Genomic DNA, 21,762 nt, shown 5'->3' with positions numbered 1-21,762 from the left:
TCCTGCATATAAGAATATATTCTTCTTCTGGATATTACATTTGAAAAAGTGAGTATTGTATTATATTCAAGGACAACACATTTACATTTTCACAAAAAGCAGACATTGTTTTTGAATGGCCTTCAAAATCATTTGCCTCCCAACACCTGACGTCTCAGACCTTAACAACAGAGCCATCACACGCAAAGCACTCAGGGTAGAAGTGACAATTATCACTCAATCCACACTTCACTCCCATCAGGTCGCAGATACAGGACTTTGAAAGTGGCAGAAGGTCCACTTTGTCTCTTGCCGTATCGGCCTTGAATAAAACACCTCACTGTATTCTACATATAGTTGTGTGTGTATATGTGACTGTGTGTGCTTGTGTTTGCAGGGATATGTAGGACGGGGCATGAATAATTATGTTTATGGATAGCATATGTACACAGTGTTTATTCTTGTATGTGTATGTTTCTTCTTGTGAGACTAAAGGCTACATTTAGACTGCAGGCAAAATTGGCCCAATTCAGATTTGTTGTATCTGAATATGTGACTCAGATATGGTGGTGTCAACCGCACAAATCACATAGAATCAGATTTTTACAATTCTGCTTTGGGCCACTATGATCCTTAATCTTTTTTAGCAATGCGAACAGTCATACCGGAATTAATTCGACTTTTACGTCACTCTAGATCGACATTCGGCACATTTCTGCGCCGGCAGGAGTCACTCAGTGAATACAAACATGGAAGTACAAACGCAGTCAGTGGATGGACGGCGATCGTTTTTCATCTGCTCACAAATTTGCTTCCACTGCACATCGACTTATAAATGAAACTGAAACGCTGACTTCAGTCGCCTCCATGTTTACTACCGTACGACAGCGTGCTGCGTGGGATCCATCCATCCATCCATCCATCCATCGTCCACCGCTTATCCGGGATCGGGTCGCGGGGGCAGAAGCTCCAGTAAGGAACCCCAATCTTCCCTTCTCCGGGCCACATCCTCCAGCTCCGACTGTTCCCAGGCCAGTGAGGAGATATAATCTCTCCACCGAGTCCTGGGACTTCCCCGGGGTCTCCTCCCAGGCAAAGAAATATATTGGATTTGTGTACTAAGGCTTCCAGTGTGAACATAGGCAGACTATTTATCTGGGTGAAAAGGGAAGGTTTTCTTATAATTAGGATCCTCTTGTATTCTAACCAATACAGTATTCTAGCCTAGAAAAGCTGTACACGTGGCACTGACTGGGAGCGATGGGGGTTAGTGGGGGCCATCAGCTCCTTTTTGTCCTGAGCCCCTCAAGAAGTTTAATACGGCCATGTTAAAACTCCTAAAATTGGAATATGTGAGGGACAATGTGTTAGTATTGATCTTTCATAATGCAGTCATTCTGCATCTGGTACTTTTAATATTCAAGTGCATTATAGTGAGTTTACTATACTGTCATGACTTAAATCTCCTGTATCACTGTCCCCACCATTACAACAGTGGTATGTTCTGCTTTAGTAAGCAATGCAGCACCACAGTATTGAATGTGGCCAACGTGACGGGGTGAGTTTGTCACATATGAAGGTAAAGAGAGGCAGAGAGAAGGAGGGCTGATGACACAGAACTGCCAGTGAGAGAGACGCACATTGTACTTTGTGCTGGAGGAAAAGGAAGCGCGCTGCACCTCTCCAACACATTTCACTTTCCAAACATTGACGGGAAAGCAAAGAAGAAGCCAGGATGTAAAATAAAAAAAAATCCGTTAGAGGACGTCCACAGATCCCGTTACAAACCCTTTTCTTTTTTCTTTTTTTTCCTGAGTCCTTTGGTTCTACAGGCGGATTCATTCTGCTCCATCAGCCGCGTTTTTGGCGCTCTGCTCGGTGCCGGAGTCTGCGAGAGGTGCTGCTCGCTGCTTCATCCCGCTGGATGGATCCGAGCTCTTCTTCTCTCACTGGTTAACGGAGGACTCGGTCTTTACAGAAAGTCTCATTTTTGTTTGGAAGAGTTGGGATTTTGTCCCCCCCCTCCTCCTCCTCCTCCACTTTTATCGGTGAGTGTCTTTATACGTTTGTCTTAGAATATGTTGAGGTGCGTTTCACAGTCAGCACGTGTTAGGGGAATCCAATGCATTTCGTGTCGAAGTTAGTCAGGTACGTGCATGGATAAAAGTAATTTAGGTGTAACGCACGTATGTTACACAGTAAGATGTGTGTGAAGAAAAAAAACGATTGACTTCTAATGTCATATTTCTAAAACAATATATTTTTTAATTATAGGCCTAATTAAAAACCACCGGAAAATGGTGTAATAATACCTCCTTGCAGAAAAATCTGGAGCAGTTCCCTCCTTATTCCGATGCAACAGGTTAGTTTCAGTCCCTGACAGTGTGCGCGTGTCTCTGTCGGTCAGATAATGATGCTGCTCGGGACAGACAGGGTTGTGCTTGTGTCTTTACTGATGCTGCTGATGTTGTTAGTTTAACTGATCAACCGCACTGTGTTCACTGCACAGCTAACTGTATTTACTCATGCCTGAAGCAAATGTGGGCTTAGGTCCAAAACAGAAGTCCTCTGACACACACTTGCAACTCAACAAATTGGTATCAGTCACAGTGTGAGCAATCTGTTGCAGGCTTTAACCTTAATCCTACATAATGAAGTATGAATTTCATATTATTCATATTATATAGGTAGTGTGTTATAATTTTCATTATCGTTAATCTGACGACTGTTCTCGCAATGAATCGACTTATTATTTAGTTTAATGTCAGAAAATAGTGATAAATATGCATCTCAGTTTCTCAAAGTCGAAGTGGATGTCTTTAAATGTCTTGTTTTGATAGTCCAAAACCGGAAAATATTCAGTTTTGTTTAGTATAAAACAGAAAAGCAGGAGATCTCTACATTTGAGAGGCTGAATGTCTTTTTTCCAACATTTCATGCATGAAAAAAAACTATTTAATGATCAATTATTAAAATAGTTGTGACGCTTGACTAACTAATTGTACTGAGACTAGACTTCACCTTTACCCGCCTGTCTGATTGCCCTAGCACTTGTGCTTCAGTTGTTGCCATACAGCTTTGTCCTCGAAATTGGATGACATTTTGGGGAGATTCTGGTGGATTTGAAAGCAGGGGAGAGTGACTGGAAATTGAACAGAGAGTAAAACACATTTGGAACTCAAAATGACACGAGCTTCATGCTGCTTCTTTTAGTGCCATGATGGCAAACACAGATCATTTGGTTGATCATCTACTGTGCTGCTGTTTTCAGCTTTGTTTCCTCTTTTGTTTTGCGATTCCTCCCTCAGATGTCAGTTGATTGTGAGGAGAGTCGACTCTGAAGGTGAGGAGGACTGCTCTGAAGACTCCGCTTCACGATGGCGACAGGAGTAGCAGCGTGGCTCCCTTTTGCCAGGGCAGCCGCCATCGGCTGGATGCCTGTTGCCAACTGTCCCATGCCTATTGCACCAATGGACAACAGTAAGAGACAGGACGAAGCTCATCATACTCAACGTCAGCGGCCGTCGCTTTCAGACCTGGAGAACCACTCTGGACCGCTACCCTGACACCTTGCTGGGCAGCTCCGAAAAAGACTTCTTTTACAATGAGGAAATCAAGGAGTACTTCTTTGACCGGGACCCTGATGCCTTCAGAAGCATCCTCAACTTCTACCGGACAGGGAAGCTCCACTACCCCCGCCACGAGTGCATCTCAGCCTACGACGAGGAGTTGATCTTCTTCGGCATCATCCCCGAGATCATCGGCGACTGCTGCTACGAAGAGTATAAGGACAGAAAGAGAGAGAATTTAGAGCGGCTGCAGGACGATCAGGAGGAGAACAAGGACATGAAGCTGCCCAACATGAACTGCAGGGAGACCATGTGGCGAGCCTTTGAGAACCCGCACACCTCCACCATGGCCCTGGTCTTCTACTATGTCACCGGTTTCTTCATCGCCATCTCTGTCATCACTAATGTGGTGGAGACGGTTCCCTGTGGTTCCACCGCCAACCAGAAAGACATGCCATGCGGTGAACGCTACACGGTGGCGTTCTTCTGCATGGACACGGCCTGCGTCATGATATTCACAGTGGAATACCTGTTGCGCCTGTTTGCTGCGCCTAGCCGCTACCACTTCATGCGCTCAGTGATGAGCATCATCGATGTGGTGGCCATCTTGCCGTACTACATCGGCCTGGTGATGAGCAACAACGAGGACGTGAGCGGCGCCTTCGTGACGCTGCGCGTGTTCCGTGTGTTTCGTATCTTCAAGTTCTCCCGCCACTCGCAGGGCCTGCGGATCCTGGGTTATACACTCAAGAGTTGCGCTTCAGAGCTGGGCTTCCTCCTCTTCTCGCTCACCATGGCCATCATCATCTTCGCCACGGTCATGTTCTACGCAGAAAAGGGGTCCAGCTCCAGCAAGTTCACCAGCATCCCAGCTTCCTTCTGGTACACTATTGTCACCATGACAACTCTGGGGTGAGTAATAGATACACATACACACACAATGTAAATACATTCATACACATTCGTACACAATCTGTCGCTGCGTGCGTGCAGCACTACAATTAAGTAGGATTGCCATCTTTTACACTTGCTGTCTCATCTCTATATCTACTTTCTTACGTTGAATCGAAAGATTAATCAGTAAAATAAAAACAAACACTGCGAGCTCTGAATAGGAATTAACCTAGTGTGTGCGTAATGTGTCACTAAAAGCCTGTCAGTCAAACGAGAGGCGACGCAGCACCCACGCCGGCAAGCCCGTGCAGCAGTCTGTCGAACAAACTGGGATGAGCGGAGTGCAGCAGCACATCTCCCTCCCTACCAGGCAGCGTCATGCCACTTATTAATTAATCACGGATTGTGTCGTTCTCTAGGATGGATAAATAAAATAATACTGAAATGGGTCACCAAATATACTTTTCTTGCCTTTAATATACCTATTTATCCATGCAGCCCAAGTGATGTCTATGTGGGGGAGACCCTGCCCACTGTAAGCATCCTCTATCTCTCGTCCTGCTTTACTGTATTTGTTACAGAACTGAAAGAAAAGTATAATTCTGATGTTAATAGATCCACTATATGCATTTTTGTGTATTTTCTTTTAGAAATTGATTAATTTATGAAAGCCACTTTGAATTTCAAATGAGCATTAAGACAGCCTGCCCCCATACTTCAGTACGCTACAGCTTATTTGAGGCTGCCAGTGTGAGTAATGGTGTGAAGTGAGGCATTTATCTAGCAGCACAAACGGTAGTGGCATTGTGTTCGCCTCATTAAGAGCTCGCCAAATAAGGAGACAGAGGTTTTGTGTTGGGAAAATGCCCAGTACTACACAGATGTGTGTGTGTGTGTGTGTGTGTGCACGAAGGACTTGATTTGATGTAGTGCTATAGTTGGTGTTTTTTTTTTTAAAGTATTTTTTGCTTTTAGATATTTTTTTCAATTTTAGCCTTGAGAAAATAATGCGCAACCTGTAACCTGATCCAAGATGCAGCCCAGGGCTGAATTATAATAATTAAATTATATTGATGTTGGAAACCGTGAGTAATTGGTAAGCTTATTCATAATTATCAAAAAAATGAATAAATCTTTATTGATTTCCCCACCTCTACACACTTGTGACTGTTAAATGGCACAACTTCTGGAAACAGTATTTTTTGTATTTCTTTTCTCCTAATTGGGGCCACACCAGAATCACCATATTCATGGCCCAGGCGTGTGAAAATGTTTTCGGAGGAATTAATGTATCTGCATTATAAAGTCGGATCTCTCTGCTGTGTGCCTGGAGGAGAGGTTTCCCATGAGATCTCTTCTGTCACCTTTATTATGATTCCCCTCTGCTCTTAAGCTTTCACACGAGCGTGCTGAGATTCGGCGCCATGAATGGAAGGGTGAACTTGAAAGTGTGCCCGAAGTTTGGCTTCATGAAGTATTATGAAGGCACTGTGAAGAATAGTTACAAGTTCCTAAAAATCTATCTTTTCTTTTTGTCGCTGGCTCTTTTTTTTTTTTTAGATAAAGCTGTATATGTAAATGAAAAACTGCCTTTTGGAGTAAAATGGCATGACACAAAAATATAGTTGGGGGTTTCACTCATTCCCAGTAATAGATCTGTGTTTCTGAGGATAAATGACATTTAAAGCATAGGTTGTCTTAAATACCACGTATACAAACGTTCATTAAAAGCCTTTTTAGTCGGTGTAACTCTTCCTGTCCATGACAAGTTTCAAAGTAAGTGGACAAAACGCACTGTTCTTGTTTTTATGCTAATTTGAGGCTTCAGCCGCCTGACTTAGACTAATTATCGTCCAAAGATAGTCTCCAGCTGTAACTAATTAATATTTACCGAATAATTATTTTTTTATGATTATTTGATTGGCGTACGACAAAACCCAAAGAAATACAATTTATTCTTTTATGAAACGGAGAAAATGTTTGAGAAACTGTGAATGTTTGGTTTTTCCCTTGATGAATGACTTAAGTGATTAATGGATAATCCGTCATACTAGTTGTTGATTATATTTCATGCATCTAATCAATTAATCAACAAATCATTTTAACAATGTTTTTACAGAAAGGTGTTCACTTGATTTGTCTAACTCCATTGCTTACACTGATGTTGTGTTAGGACGGGCTCTGAACTGTAGGGACAATAATTGCAACCAATAACCAGAATGAAATCCATTTTTAATATGCTATATGGTCGTCACTTTTATATTACATTTACATTGTTATTACCTCTCTATATAGTACGTTTTATTGTCACTGGTGGAGTCCGCCTCATCGTGCTGTATTTAATTTGCCAACCAGGACTGAAATCTTGAGGATTAAGACTTTACGATTTCAATATTTGAACCTATTAACGAGGATCCACGTTGCTAAAAGAGTGAAATAAAATAATATTCATGACATGTGTCTACATAAAGGACTGCACACTGAGAAGTTTAAACCTAATGTTGTGTTAAAAGCTTTCTCTTTTCTGCTGTGTTCAATATTGAGAGTGATCTGCTCGTATGTGTGTGCTGTCACGCTGCACCTTATTCAACCCATTACAAGATAACTAATGATGTGACCTTGTGGCTTTAAAAAAGTGTCAATGTTTGGCTGGCAGACTTCATTTTTAGGTTATTTCAGTCATTTATCCTTTTAGGTTATAATCAGTGAGTCGACGTTTTGTCTTTTCACAGATGAAGAAATGGAAAACAAAATGAAAAGTCAAACATGGCTCTCCAGTCTGGAATAGCTTAATTCAGGGGTCGGGAACCTATGGCTCTTTCGATAATGCAATATGGCTCGTTTAACATTTTTTAACATGATTAACAAGTAATAAATAATTATATTGTGACATTTTAAAGTAAAAACATTTAGCAGCGGATTTGTTTTTAGTTCTCCCCCTCTCCTTTCCTCCGCTCTGTCTCTGGCTGTAGGTGAAGGTGTGTTCACACGTGTGTGCGTAGGGGGCGGAGCCCCGCCCTAAGCGAAACCGAGCAGAGGAGAAACTGCACAAAGCAAGCAATAGACCGGGGGGGTCAAACTCAATCACAGGGAGGGCCAAACACGGTCCACATTTATTGAACAGGATACACATATTGGATAAAGTGCAAAAAGATATGGAACATATTTAAGTCAACTGCAAACGGATTGCTGAGCAGTTCAATTTAAATTTCTGAGCTGCAAAGTCGGCAAATGCGCTCAGTTTATGAGCATAATGCGCGGTGGAGATGGTTTGTCAGTGTTTGGAAACATGCAGTGACCAAAGTTTCCTTCTGCATCAGAGTCTCCCACAGAAAGCTCGGCTTAGAAAGCTCTCACTGCATCACACATGTCTGTGATCACACGGCCCTGAAGCAGTGAGATGCTTCGTTATGTCGCACAAACAGTCCAGCTCACATCGCCACTTTCGTCCCAGAGATCTGTGGTGTGTTTCCCTTTGCTTTCCAAAAACTTTGATTTCATTCACACATTTAGATACTTCCTCAAATGTCTTTACCCGTGGATTGTGCCATGCATTGATGTAATTACCAAAACCGGCGGGCCAGTTATGACAGACATAGGATATTTTCTCGCGAGACGGATATAATTGCCTTGAGTTTGACACCCGTAACACTGAAACGTGCACATAAATGAGATAAATAACGTAAGCGTTTAGTTTATTTAATAAAAGAGCACATGTTCAATGAAACACTGATACTGCTATTAGTAATCGGAGACGTGTTATTCTTAAAAAATGCACGCATAAAGTTGCATTCAAATTTATATATTTTTATATATGGCTCTCAAGGAAATACATAAAAAAATATTTAGCTTTTATGGCTCTCCCAGCCAAAAAGGTTACCGACCCCTGGCTTAATTAGTCTCTCTGCTCCCTGACCTTCCCTTTGCTACAGTATTTGTGAGCTCTATATATGTGTGTGTATTGTACGTGTTATAAGAGGATCTTTTGTACCGCACATAGAAAAGGATAGAAATGCCAAGGTGAAAGCATTATGTAAATCATGAACCCTGAACAATGTGTTTGAGTGTGGCGCCATTATGTCCGACACACAATAGGCAGCGGCAGCCGACGGTCTATGTACAGCTCCGACAATAGTGATCCTCACAGCTGACCAAGGACGGTCATTAACAATCAGGAAAACTATCAATTGATGCTTCAAGGCTCACGTAACCATTGTGTGAGCGCTCAAATCCAACATCTCTCTATGTAGCCACACAGGTCTGCCTTTATTGGTAAATCTAAGATCACTGTGTCTTAAGACTCGCTTTGCTCTGCTGGGACAAAACATCTGCAACATGTTCTGCTTTTCCAAACTGCATGTGACTGTATTTGCAAATGCCAAGTAAACAAGAGGGAAAGCTTGATTTCTGACTGCAAGAATGTTTGGGATAATAAACACAATCTATATGGATATGTCACATTGACACTTAAAATAAGAAGGTATTTTATATAATCTGATGCTGGGCTTTGTTTCTGTACTGGCGACCTGAATATTACGTGCACAGTACCCAGCTGCAGCACAATGCACTGTAAACTCCTTTTGATCAAAACAACCGAAGTCGAGGGCTCTTCCCCCCCCCCCCCCCCTCCCCACACACATCAAACGTAGAATAAATATGTAAAAGAGAAAAACAACCAGCTAAAGTACAGTCTTTGTTATCTACAATATCCAACCCACGCAAGCAAAACAGAAGCAAGTAGCTGAAAATTCTAAATATTCAAATAGTGGTGCTTAGTATGTCCGTCCGTCCCCGACCTCCATTTTAATGTGCAGTAAGCGGTAAGAGAGGCTAATCTGTGTGTAATTACAACCACAAGTGAACAGCCAGCAGCTTCTTCATGAGGCTCAGTTGTGCCTTCCTGCCTGTCGATCTGTTCACCTGCTGAAGGGACATGCTCAGGTGATGAGGTCACCAATAACCCTTCCGTCAATGCACATAAAAAGCCACAGGGAAACAAATCTCAAATCTGACAGTAGGTGCAGTACAGTACATGCACTTTACCGAGTCTTCATCAGACGATATAATGACGTACAAATTATACCGGAGTATGTTTTCGGCTCACCGTGTTTTTGAATATTAATTTTCAGCAAATCCGAAGCATTTGGCAACAAACCCACGTACACGCGTACCAATTCACTTCACTGTAAAACACTTTGAATTGTCTATCCATAATTGTAACCCCAACCACCTGCTGATACATCACCAAACTTCAACGTTAATTCAACCAAACTCAACTTAAGGGGTTACTTCACCGATTTAGTCTGTCGAGCTTGTGCTCAAAAATGCTACATCCTGCACTTCCCATAATGCAATTTGAGTAGGCACAATTATGGCAACCAATAATTCCATGTACAAAGAGGAATGTTAGTATTGTTTTAAAGTTAAAAACCTTACGATTTTCAAGAAAACAAGTCCTATTTGTGACGATAAAACACTTTTCACAGGAAAAGCAATGTATTTCTCACAAGTCCTGGTTCATTTTTGGGCATTCTTGACAGCGGATCAGATTTAAATATAGCGAGCAGTAACGGAACAAGAAGGAGCAGCCACAGTGAGTTGTTGGATGAAGAGTTACAGGCGGCAGGCTACACACCTCCACCTCCTCAGCAAGGAAGTTAGACAAGCCGTCCCCATTGGTGTAGCAGCAAAACCCATTTTTTACAAACGGAGACATTAATAACTCTCTGGGTGAAGTCCTGAAAATGAATCATTCCTTTAACCCCCCTAGGACATAAAAAATATACAAACACATTCTGCAACAATGGGAAAACCTTTGACAGCTGACGATCAAGCCTGTCAAACCTGTTGATCAGATGAATTTATATTTAACATGCATCTCCCAAATAGCACACGCATGCATTCATATGCGGAACCATTCACACGCGCATAGACTTTGATCTTTTTCTCGCCTTTTGTGACCTGCCTCTCTGCATCCCTTCCGTGTCTGCATGAGTCCAGACAGCGCAGCAGTTCTGGGTAATAGGCTGGAGCTGAGGGAGATGAGGGGGGGAAAGGAACTGACTGGCTGTATAATCAGCCGCTTTCACTGTCCGGGAACAGCGGAGTTAAATCAACCTCAGGTGGCCGATAAAAGGATCTGGATTGAAGCTCAGCGAGGTGCGCTTCCCGTGGCTGCCTGCCGGTGCTCGCCGCTGTTGGAGCCGACCAGATACGTGGTCATTGGAATCAATGGTACAGGATCCAAAAGCTTGATGAGGAAGGAGGAAGCCTTCTCTCCCTCCTCTCTTTCTCTCCCTACCTCAGCCCCCCCCCCCCCCCCCCCACCCCCTGAGTCTCCCAGGGGGAGTAGCTATTTTGAGAACAGGCTCTGTGTGTGTGAAAGAGAGTTATCTGTTTTAACTATAATCTGATACACGATACAGGAACAATGGATGAGAGCGGACGGGTTTTTTTTTTTGCACGACAGGTGCACTGGAAGCGAAGGTTCACTTGCACGCCACCGGCTCTCCCAAGTCTCCCACGCCTCCAAAAAACATTATTAACCCAATAATGAGAGAAATATTAATGAGGTGTGCATTGAAATCTGACTCTGGTGTTATAATTAGAGTGGTTCTCCCAGTTGTAGAGTCCTGGTCCTGGACGGAGGCTTATTCTGTAGCAGAAAGTGAGAGAAAATGTTGTTATGCATGTAGGTCATGTTCCCATCTCTGCCTTAATCAGTGGCTATATATAATCTGCTTCTTTCTTCAGAGAGACTTTTAGCTCGCTCCCCTCTGCGTTCTCTGCTCAATGTCTCTATTAGACTGTGGACCGGGCCTCGGGGTTAAAGGCAGGGAGAGGGAGGTCAGATGAGTCGTGCTTCGGGTTCACGTGAACTATGTGGCGCTGCGATGGGCAAAACGGAAAGTGAAGTGAGAAAGGTCAAACAAAACTTCCTTTCTTTGACTTCCTGCGTTGGTATTTTTACAGTGTCCACATTCAGGAGCTACACTGTCATACAGACGCATACTGTATGCACATGCTGCATCTAATGATTATTTTTATGATCGATTTAATCTTTCAGAGTTATCCTCAAATAATACTTCACGTGTAGCCACGAGGGTCCGCATGATGTCAATTCAGCTCCGGTCATATTCTTTACGCGTTAACACGTCAACAAGTATTTCAGCAAATGCAAAAAAACAAAAACGACATGTTTTACACTCAAGTGACAAGCGGCCTTTGTAATTATGACTGTATGTATGTATGTAATTATGATTATGAGTTTGGTCATCAGGGTAAAACAAGAAGCGAGTGTTTGACATTTGGTCGTAAATCAAAAATGAACGATTATTTTCTAAATGATTGTGGTTTCATTCTCCGTCAATTATCGCGGGAATCAACATTGCTGCAAAAATGGCATCGTTCAACAAGTGAGAAGATGTTTGTCTGCTCATTGTCTTAAAGTTTGTGTTCCTGTGCATTTGAGTGAATGAGGTTAATTGTCTAACTTGACCAGTGATCTCCATGGCACTGTGAAACCACAATAAGAAAGTCAGCAGTGAGTTTGGTGACAACAAAGGAAGCACTAATCTCAGGCCTAGTTTTTGATGAAAGGTATTCTTAACTGCATTCTTAGCTCGGCACCCGGCTCTGTGTAAAGGGATTAATTAACACCGGGTAGAACAAAGCATCTCATGTTGGGAGTGAATCAATAGTTTGTTTGAATAAGTTTTAAAAGCGTAAATGTAATATCTTAAGTACTCTTGCCTTTGCCATTTATTAAAATGTGCTCATTGTGTGAGAAAAGAAATGGATCGGTGTGTTTGTCCCTTTTTGCTTTGCTCCATATGTCCATAATTGTGTCCCAGTGTTTGTGTCCTGGATGTATTGTGTTTACAGTTAATAATGGAAGTGACGAGTTTTGATCGCCAATTAATTCTGGAATGACATTATTTAGTTAATAATTCAGGATCTTTGCACCAGCACTGGTGCTGTCGAGCAGCGGAGTTTGTAAGTAGGAACGTTGTGTTTTTCACACAATTCGTCCGAGGTAGCATATCGTGTTGTTTTTCTATGCCAGCCTGCTTTGAGATAGAATTAATGGGCTATTTTGCAGCGTTTGCTGAATCCCTCGGGTCAAAAGGAGTGCAGCTTGTAGGAAATTAGAAATATTCCTTCCTTTATCGGGCCAATATGTTCTTGGAGCCAATTTCCCAACACAAGACTCTTTAATAGAAACTTTTCTAATGATAGCTGTGGAATTTAATTTAGCTCCAACACGGGTTCATTTAACACCTAAACTCATTTAAAAAGAATTAAACTTGCAAAGGATAGTGGTGTCTGGAAAGCTTAACGACCGTTCTCTCTCGCTATTTCTCTTACTGGTGTGGTAATATGACAAGAGCTTTATCCCGGTGATCGACACCAATCGGCTGATAAGGCTGTAACACAGGTTCTTTACAGTAACCCGTGTCCGTGTCCGTACTGCCAACAGTTCCCATTTTGTGGGTTGTGCAGCAGCACATGTGCACAAAAATCACCTGTCAATTCCTCAAATCCCCATTTGTGTAACTTTCCAAAGCCGCCAATCTGACGTTCACGCCCATTTCTCTTGGTTTTAGCTTCTCTCTCAAGCTCTCTTTCTTAAATGTTGTTTTCTTTTCATTTTCTGTCACGTTTTATTTGCACGACTGAGTGCATCACTGTGAATCTTTACAGAGAGACTGAAAGTATGTGCCTTTAGCCCCATGTTTGAACAATATCGCGTCTCCCCCCCCCCCCCCCCCCCCCTCTTCTATGGCGGTGTACTTCTCACTACGCCTTTTAAGTGCGGCCGTTTTGATCAAGTATAGTCCAAGCTAGTCGCTAGCTTTACCTGATGTGTTGTGCTCGGCAGTACAGTGAGTTGATCTGAGCTTTTCTTTGCCGCCTGCTGTGACTGGAAACAAAGCTGTTGAGAAAAAAAGAAAAACAATGAGCTGAAGACGCTAAAAAACGTTTCCTTTTTACCTGAAGAGTCGACTGATAATTAGATTTTGAGGGATTTATCACTACGAGTGACACCTTAAACATTCCACATAGTCATATCATCTATTGTATATCTAAAACAGATTTATTATTAATTCAGCTTTAAAACTACTGTGGCATCAATATAAATAAATTCCCCAGTGGATCTCCTTTGAAGGTTTTTCCTCACCATCAGTGTAATAGCGTATGAAGTTTTTTATTAATTTAGTAAATTCTTTCAAGTTCACATTCATCTGAAAACAAGCAATTTCAGCATCACTGAACAATCCTTTATCCATCTTCAGAGCGATCAAGCTTGAAAAGGCCGAACTGTTCACTCTCCTGTTCTGCCATCACTGGACTTTTTTACTTACATCTCTTTTTCTCTTTCTAGCCCGTATTGTTCAGCTCTCTTCTCTTGCCAGCCAGGTATAATGATTGTTTTTCATACTTGACTTGCGATTAACAGAAACACTGAACACACTGAAGACTGTACAGTAAACGCCAGCAGCTATCACCTGTGCAGTATTTACTCTCTTCACATACTCTGAACATAGCAGTAAACATGGCGTCAGACAGACCTGTGCTTTGTTTTTATAAAAGAAGAAGAAAAGAAGCTTATAAAAACCTGTTAAAGTTTATTTTCTTTTTTCACCTGAATAAATCACTTAGTGGTCCTTTAATTATAATTCTGTCACATAAACAAAACTAATGGCGTGAAAACTAGCAGCATCCACTTTTTTTTTTTTGCAACTGGGTTGGATTTCGTTTCATGTCGGCTTACTTGCAGAAGTCTTTCTGCTGTAATCAAGAGCTGTTACCGACTTTGATCTTTCGTCTTGCTTTCCACATCAAACACGGAGACGGGGCGGCTGGTGTGTGTTTGGCGGCGGATGCCAACTTTTTTGTGACAAGGAACAAGAGGAAATCGTGTTTTGAGGAACCACACATTGACACATTAAGCACCTTTTTAACTGTTTGGTTGCCTGCTTTACAGATATCAGAAGTTGTTCATGGCACTCATTCTCATGTTTGAGCTCACCCCTTAGAGAAAGTGTAGTAACAGACTGTTAGCAGAGTGGCCTTGGAGCGGAGGTACAGACACTCAGATGAGTGTGATTGAATGAGGAACGCTCAGGTCGACAAAGGCAGGAGAAGGGAAGGGAGATGATGTAAAATGTGGGTTAACGGAAAGTCAAGAAGAGCGAAAGCAGTGGGAGGAAATGGGAAGAGGTAGAGGAGAATGAAGAAAGGCATGTGAGTACTAGGAGGAAGGCAAAAAACAAAAGGGAGTCAGTGAACGTCAAATTAAAAAAGAAAAGGAAGGAAGGAAGCCAGCGAGGAAGACGGAGGACGTGATGCTATCTAATACAGTTCCTGACACGCTATCTCAAGATGTTTGTATCGGGGCACAAAGGAGAACCATGAATGACACAGCACCCTCTGTACCCCGAATGAGCGGGTTATTTTTAGACACTTGGCTCTTATCTCACTACACAGCTGGCAAGGGTTTAGCTCAGAGAAAGGTAAAGAACACGTACTAATAACCTTCAATGTGCTGTGAGGGAGGATACAGACGAGGGGTGGGACTGTTACAGTTTCTGAGAGGACAGTCAAGGTTAATTTGACCGTGTGGTGAAGATGAAATGAAGTGAATAAAACCTGGAGAAACAAAGAAACTTTTGATTGTTCTAAATTGGCTCGACAAAAAAAAGCTGAAATGACATGTAAGTGAAGGTTTCTGTGTGTGTGTGTGTGTGTGTGTGTGTGTGTGTGTGTGTGTGTGTGTGTGTGTGTGTGTGTGTGTGTGTGTGTGTGTGTGTGTGTGTGTGTGTGTGTGTGTGTGTGTGTGTGTGTGTGTGTGTGTGTGTGTGTGTGTCCTCTACCTTTCTTCCCTGAGGGGTGCATATGCCTACCTGACATTATAAATAATACTAGCATGTTTATGTTTTCCATTATGGCCTCAAATGCAGCTCCAGGATATAGTCTCATGCCTCCCTTTTTACCTCACCTTTAAATATCAATTTATATGCAGCCGGAGTTCCTCGGATGTTACATTTTCTTTTTTTAAATGCAGGTTTTCTTACATTTATTTGAAGTGTAATATCACAACTAAAAGTGATGATGTTTATATGTTTTATTCAACATTTATTATGATGAGATCCATTGACCGAAATGTGCTTTCTGATTAGACGGCAGAAGCAATAAACATTTGTGGGTTTTGTTATAATAAAGTCGCACACGTGTAACATGCACGTGTGTCACATTTACGCTGTGTCATCATCAGGAAACGACATGCGACAGGACTGACTTCAGCAGCCGTATGTAGAACTAATAGTCGTTATTAGTGTTAAATCTGCTTTAAATCGGCATCATAAAACACTGGTACATGTTTTTAATTCTGTTTGTGGTTTGCTAAATGAGGGGGGGGGGGGTGTTTTGTGGATCCATGTTCATCTTCATACTATACTGTATTCTGATTCAATGACGTCTTCCCAGAAACCTCTACTCCCTACTCTGCAACGGTGCAGATACATTTCAAACATGGTCATTTGCAAATCTCTTTAACGGAATATCATAAGGAATCACTCACAGATAGTTGTGCATGCTAAATGTCCATTTTGTTGGATAATAAGACTATATGAGGATCTGTGTACAACATGTTTGGGTTTAGTCACTGAAATACTCAGTATCTGCCTAGTAACAACACATCTAAAGAGAAATAATGGCAAGAAAACTCATTGTTTTTAGCTTATAGTATGCAACAACATGTCATCTTACCCAAGGTAAACGGATGTTATAATGCTGTAAGGAACCAAAAAGATGTGAATGTTGACACTTGGGTAGAGCGGCGGTAAAATGATTGCCCGAAACTGACAGCTTTCACCCAACAAAAGCCTCATATTACTGCACCTGGTAGGAGAAAGAATGAATGTGCAAATGTAAAAATGAATATGACAACCTGCGCTGTTTAAACACATAGTTTTTAAAAGCTGAACTGTCCGTGGCACTGTGTTGATGTAACAATTAATGTCATCAACAAGGTTTTTGACACACAAGCTGCAGTCATTTAAAGTTGCCACAAAAGCTACGACTGTCTGTCTGCCTGACCTGAATGTGATGTTTGGTGCCTCCAGCTGTGCTGTGTTGGGGGAAAAAAAAAAAGAAATCAAGTGCAACCTCCTGTGAGCCAAATTGGAGTGAACAATGACACCGCTTTTTCATCATGAAAAGCAGTGACAAGTGAAAAGGTACTGAGGAATGAAACAGATGTGCCTCTTGATGTGTTGCTGCTCAATGTGATGATTGCAGAAACACTTGGTTACCTTCAATAAATAGTACATGGATCGAATTACAACTTGTTTGATGAAATTCAAACATAATGTTGGAGCGGTGTCTGTGCTTCCTGAGTGGTTCAGCTGAGGATTTGGTTACGGCTTTGGACCGACACATGAGCAGTATTAATGTAACTTAACTGCAACATCTTAAAAAGAGAGTGTGTGATCGCCGTTTTAAAAACTGCTCATGAAATGTAGATAATTACTATATTTCAACTTTAGGGTAGGGAACATTATTTGGTACTACATTGCTTTCATACATCGCACACAAGACATGTACACAATGCACCCAGGTGTGAAGGAAAACACAGACAGATATCTTTTTATATTTTAATTCATTAGTGTTTATTACATTACAGTTCATTTAGTTGTTATGGTTTGGTTAATCAAAGTGTGTTTTTAAATTTGTTTTAAAGCACAGTGTTGTATAAATACAATAAAATTCTATAGTGTAGACATTAATGTCTGAAGGCGTGTCAATAATCAAACAGGTCATTTAGCAGACTGCTCTTACAGAGAACTAACTACAGGGACAGTCATTATTTCGGTGTGCCGTGATTCACTGACAAACCTCTGGTGACACTGTTGCAGGTGTTACAAGTGTTTTCTTTGCGGCGCATCGACAACAAAATTCATAGCAAAAATAAATGACCACAAAAATTCCACTGATGACCGTTCAAACAGAAGCAAAGCCTCCATTCACAATTGTTCTCCTCAATCAAACAGGCCCGCAGCCCCGCGCTCGACCGCTTCAACGTGACACATTTCTCTTGAATTGAATCAACAGCTCTGGACGGCAATTATGTAGATATCTCAGGGCTGCGATGACCTCTCTGTGTATCGCAGAATGAGAAGCCTTCCCGGAGCTTGTTATCCTCACATGAGAAAGGTTACTTTCTTCACAACTGCTGAGTTTGGAGTTCAGGTGCTGTTGAAGCCAAGTGCACAGCCATTGTTACTGAATAGGAACACAGTGAGGGAAGCTCTCTCGGTGAATGTTTCTGTTTAGCCACTATTACACTGAGAGTTGCGTTCCTTCTCACATTTTGTAGATCCTGTTTTAAACAGTACTACTCTTCATGTTTAATTTACCTCAGAGTTGAGTAGCTAAAATGTATTTTTAGTCTTTTACTTTATTGTTTGAGTAATGTTTAGGCAGCGTTTTAAGAAAGTACTGTGACGTTTTAATGTTGAGAAGCTGCTATTTTCACCAAAAGTTGTCGTTATTATACAAAGGAATACATTTATTAGGCTATTATACTTCAATCTTGCAGTTTTTAAAACACCCATACTCCCTGACGACTAACATCTGGATGTCCTTTTTATTGGATTTTTATGTAAATTTCTTATATCCAACGATTTTTGCCATAATATTAATGGATTTGTGATGCAGTTTCTCGAAGGCCATATTTATAATGGATGTTTTCATTTTAGCTGGACTGCCTGGTCACAAAACTGTTAATTCATAGACAGGCTCGAGAAAAAAAAAAGTAATCACAGCTCCTGTTGTGAGAGTTATGGATGAACCCCCCCTGTCACAGACACTCAATACACCGGGTGACCACATTTATTCAGAAAACGATGGCTCACTCAATATTAATATATGAGACCTCAGAGATCCATAATGTATTTATTATCCTCTGCATGTACTGTATGCATGTTGATCAGAACAGCCATTAATCTCTTTCTAGGGTATTAAAGACATTGACTATATTTAAATCCAGCGTCAATTACTTATTGTCAAGGAAGCTTAGAACCAGAGCTTGTGACACAAAGTGAGATTATATCGTACCATATTTAAATTTAGGTGCCATATTGTTGTTAATCGCTAATCAGATGCATCATAATCCACGTAAATCAACATTTACATTGCAATTCCTTTATTTATTGGTATTTGCTTCCTTTATGTTTTTTCTTCTCGAGTCGTCCCTTAAGTTGCTTCATGCTGATGTATTGCCTTTACATATTATACAATGCCGTTATACAATACAACGAAGTGATGTGTTTGAAGCAGTTTGAGATAACTGTTTGAGCACCAGCCTCTCCCGCAGCCAAGCACAGACCTGCACAAGGTTTCTTTGGGTCAGTTTCTTGTGGAACGGTTTCCAAACGCTACACAACCATCCGACAAGCACTTCTGAGAAAGCATGCTGTCCGCTTCAGAGCGAGAGTCACTGCGGTGTACACTCTCATGCTATGCGTCACCTTAACTGTCTCTGATGTCAGTCAGATAATGACTTGAGTTTGTTGATGGCCCTTGTGATGTCTAGCGATATTGGAAAATAGGGAAAGAGCGTCTCAGGAGAAGATGGATATAAATTGGTGCCCACGTGCTTAAATTCCTCCAACCGAACTTTTGACAAGTATTGAATTGCATCTATTGAATTCAGCCTGGTAACTTTATTAAATCCATTTAGATAGTTTAAATTTCAAGCTGAAAAGCTGAAGAAGGAAAAACAACGTAGCTAGAAGGATATTAAATCTTCCACTGGCAGTCAGATTCCTGCCCTCGAACGAAGCAAAGATGAAACCAAATGGCACATTTTTACGGCAGAAATATGTTTCTCGCTGCACTCTGAGCCCACTTCATTACTCGTCTCTGCTGAATTCCCACACTGGGTTGAACTTGAGTTTACTTGTGAAATTCTAAAAATATTGTCCCATGAGAGCTGTTCAATTCCGCGTTCTCACACACGTTAGTATTTTCTTTTGTTTGCACCTTTTTTATTTTCTTTAATACACAGCCCTGCAATCTTCAGGTTGCTTATCAAATACACGTTTTTGTGTTTGTTTCAATAGTTTTGACTTCGTGTTTTCCGTCACCATTAATTAGCATTTGGGGCTAAATTTGGAAGAGAAAAAAAAAAAGTAAAGTTGGACGAAAAGCCTTTAAAATGTAATTGCTCGGCTGACAGGAGAAAATAACAAACCAACTGGAGATGTAAATTGACCAAGTGAAGTGCTTATCAAGCTCCCTCCACTTCTGAGCAGTTGAATAAATAGCAGCTTGGGCCGGCAGATTGGTTCTCCTATGAGCAACAGAATAATCCTGTGTCATCACTATCCAGTCCATTAATCCCAATATTAGAAGCCAACAATAAAATTCAGCAGGTTTCACACATCACGTGACACTGACGGACTTCTGTTGGGCTGCACAGAGCTTGATCATGATGGACATGTAATATAATGTGTGAAACATTGCAATAATCAATACAAAATATTTGAAATAACAATACTAACATCTTATTGAGTTTATATATATAAAAGGAGAAAGACAGAATTTCATACAGAAATAAAGCAAAGTATTTTCCAAACGATTTACCCCAAAGATATGACAACCGATTATTAATATGTTTGGAGGTTGACATATTATTTTATTATTCTCTCGCTTGACTCACATCCCTCGAATATCTTTCTGTTGTCTCGAGTAGTTCTGTATCTTCCTATCACACGTTGGGTGTGGAGTCACTTTTCATTGCTGGCTCTTTTCCAGCCACTGTACACGGATGATTTGCTGTCAATGATTTACAGTTGTTCTTGATATAAACTATTAAGGTCATGATAAAATATAAAATAGCTTCCTGCTAATGTTGTGCGTCCCCTTCATAGACTGTATAAAACATGGACGATGTCTCCTTGTCACCCAAAGGTTTTTTAAGAGCCGTTGTGAAGCTCAAAGTTGGTGACAAGACTGCCGAACTCCCGGCTAATCAAAAAATGGGCAAAAAGGTGGATCGTCAGTGTCGTTGAGGAGTGCCCGGTTGACGCAGCGGAACAGATAGCTGGAGACTAGCACCCTGTGACGGCACCCAAGGCCTCCATGCCCTTCATTTTGCATAACTTTAAGCCTAATATAAATCAAAAGGATGGGTTATATAAAAGTACACCTCCCGTACAGTTGTCAAGAATGGGAAAATAAACTGTACGGACCACAACAGGTTTTCGTAACAGGCTGTAAACATAAGATGCAGATTGACTGGATCTTGCCTCGAGTGGCCTTTCGAGGAACTGCAGTTTTTTTTGCACTTCCGTGCCAGCTTCATTTTTCAGTATCGAAAGGTTGCCGCTTTGTCCCATTTCAAGATGAATATTCACCCCACGGTGTATCAGAAAGCATAGATAACAAGTCACACCAGTAAAACCGTCAGATTGTTGTGTGAACCACAACTTTCTGCCTTTTCCACAACTTGTATCTCACTGTATTCAACTATTCCTGCCACAGCTGTACGTTTCTGTCTCATCAGAGGCTCAGCATTGAACTGGAATTCAGAGTACAGACGATATGACTCACATTAGTCTCAGGCTTTTGCTTTCAGGGCCATTTCCCTTATTATTGGTTTCATCATATTGTTGTGTATTCTTGCTTATTTAGACACCACTGTGGTTTCTGAAATGTTCTAAGTGGCCCGTAACAAGGCACCAATGTCAGTTGCACTTTTGGCTTAATTTAATGGCACTTCTTGTTGGCAAAGGGTTAAATATAAAGAGCCTGCAGAGTACCCCGCTGCTGCTCATGATATCGTGCGTGTGCAAGCCTGTTTTACTTCTGTTTATTCTGCACATTGGAATTACTGTTTGTCAATTCTTCATAAAACTCTTCAGGAAATTGAATAGATTTGTTTTTCACACAACCTTCACCTCAAATCTAACCGTGATTGCCACTATTGATTTCTCGTGTTTCCATCCTCAGGAGAGCACATCCCTGCTTGTTGTATCTGAACCTTTTTTTTTTCTTTTAATATTTTAAGACAGGGGTTAGAAGATGGAGCTGAGGTTTACTGAGGAGTAATGATCCTGGTCTCTGACGGATGTCACTCCGTTTTATGAAAGAGTATTAAATAAAGTTTTGAGTTTCGATTTTGTTGTTTTGTTGTTGTTAATTAACATTTGAGTCATAACACTGAAAGGGTATCGCATGTGCAGACCTTCTATAGAAACGTATATCATGTCATATTATTCAGTGTAGTCGGACCACAGACTCCGCTCAACAT

At 41.3% G+C, this 21,762-nt stretch overlaps 1 pseudogene; it reads left to right on the top strand.

Annotated features, from left to right (window-relative positions):
• The first annotated feature begins 1,607 nt into the window (after positions 1 to 1,607).
• The window catches only part of LOC115007782 (potassium voltage-gated channel subfamily D member 3-like), a 67,233-nt pseudogene continuing 47,078 nt past the window's right edge, over positions 1,608 to 21,762 (top strand).

The sequence above is a fragment of the Cottoperca gobio genome, chromosome 5, assembly GCF_900634415.1.
Source record: "Cottoperca gobio chromosome 5, fCotGob3.1, whole genome shotgun sequence".
Taxonomy (NCBI): Eukaryota; Metazoa; Chordata; class Actinopteri; order Perciformes; family Bovichtidae; genus Cottoperca; species Cottoperca gobio.
Note: the sequence above shows the minus strand (reverse complement) of the source record. Positions and strands in the feature narration are given on the sequence as shown.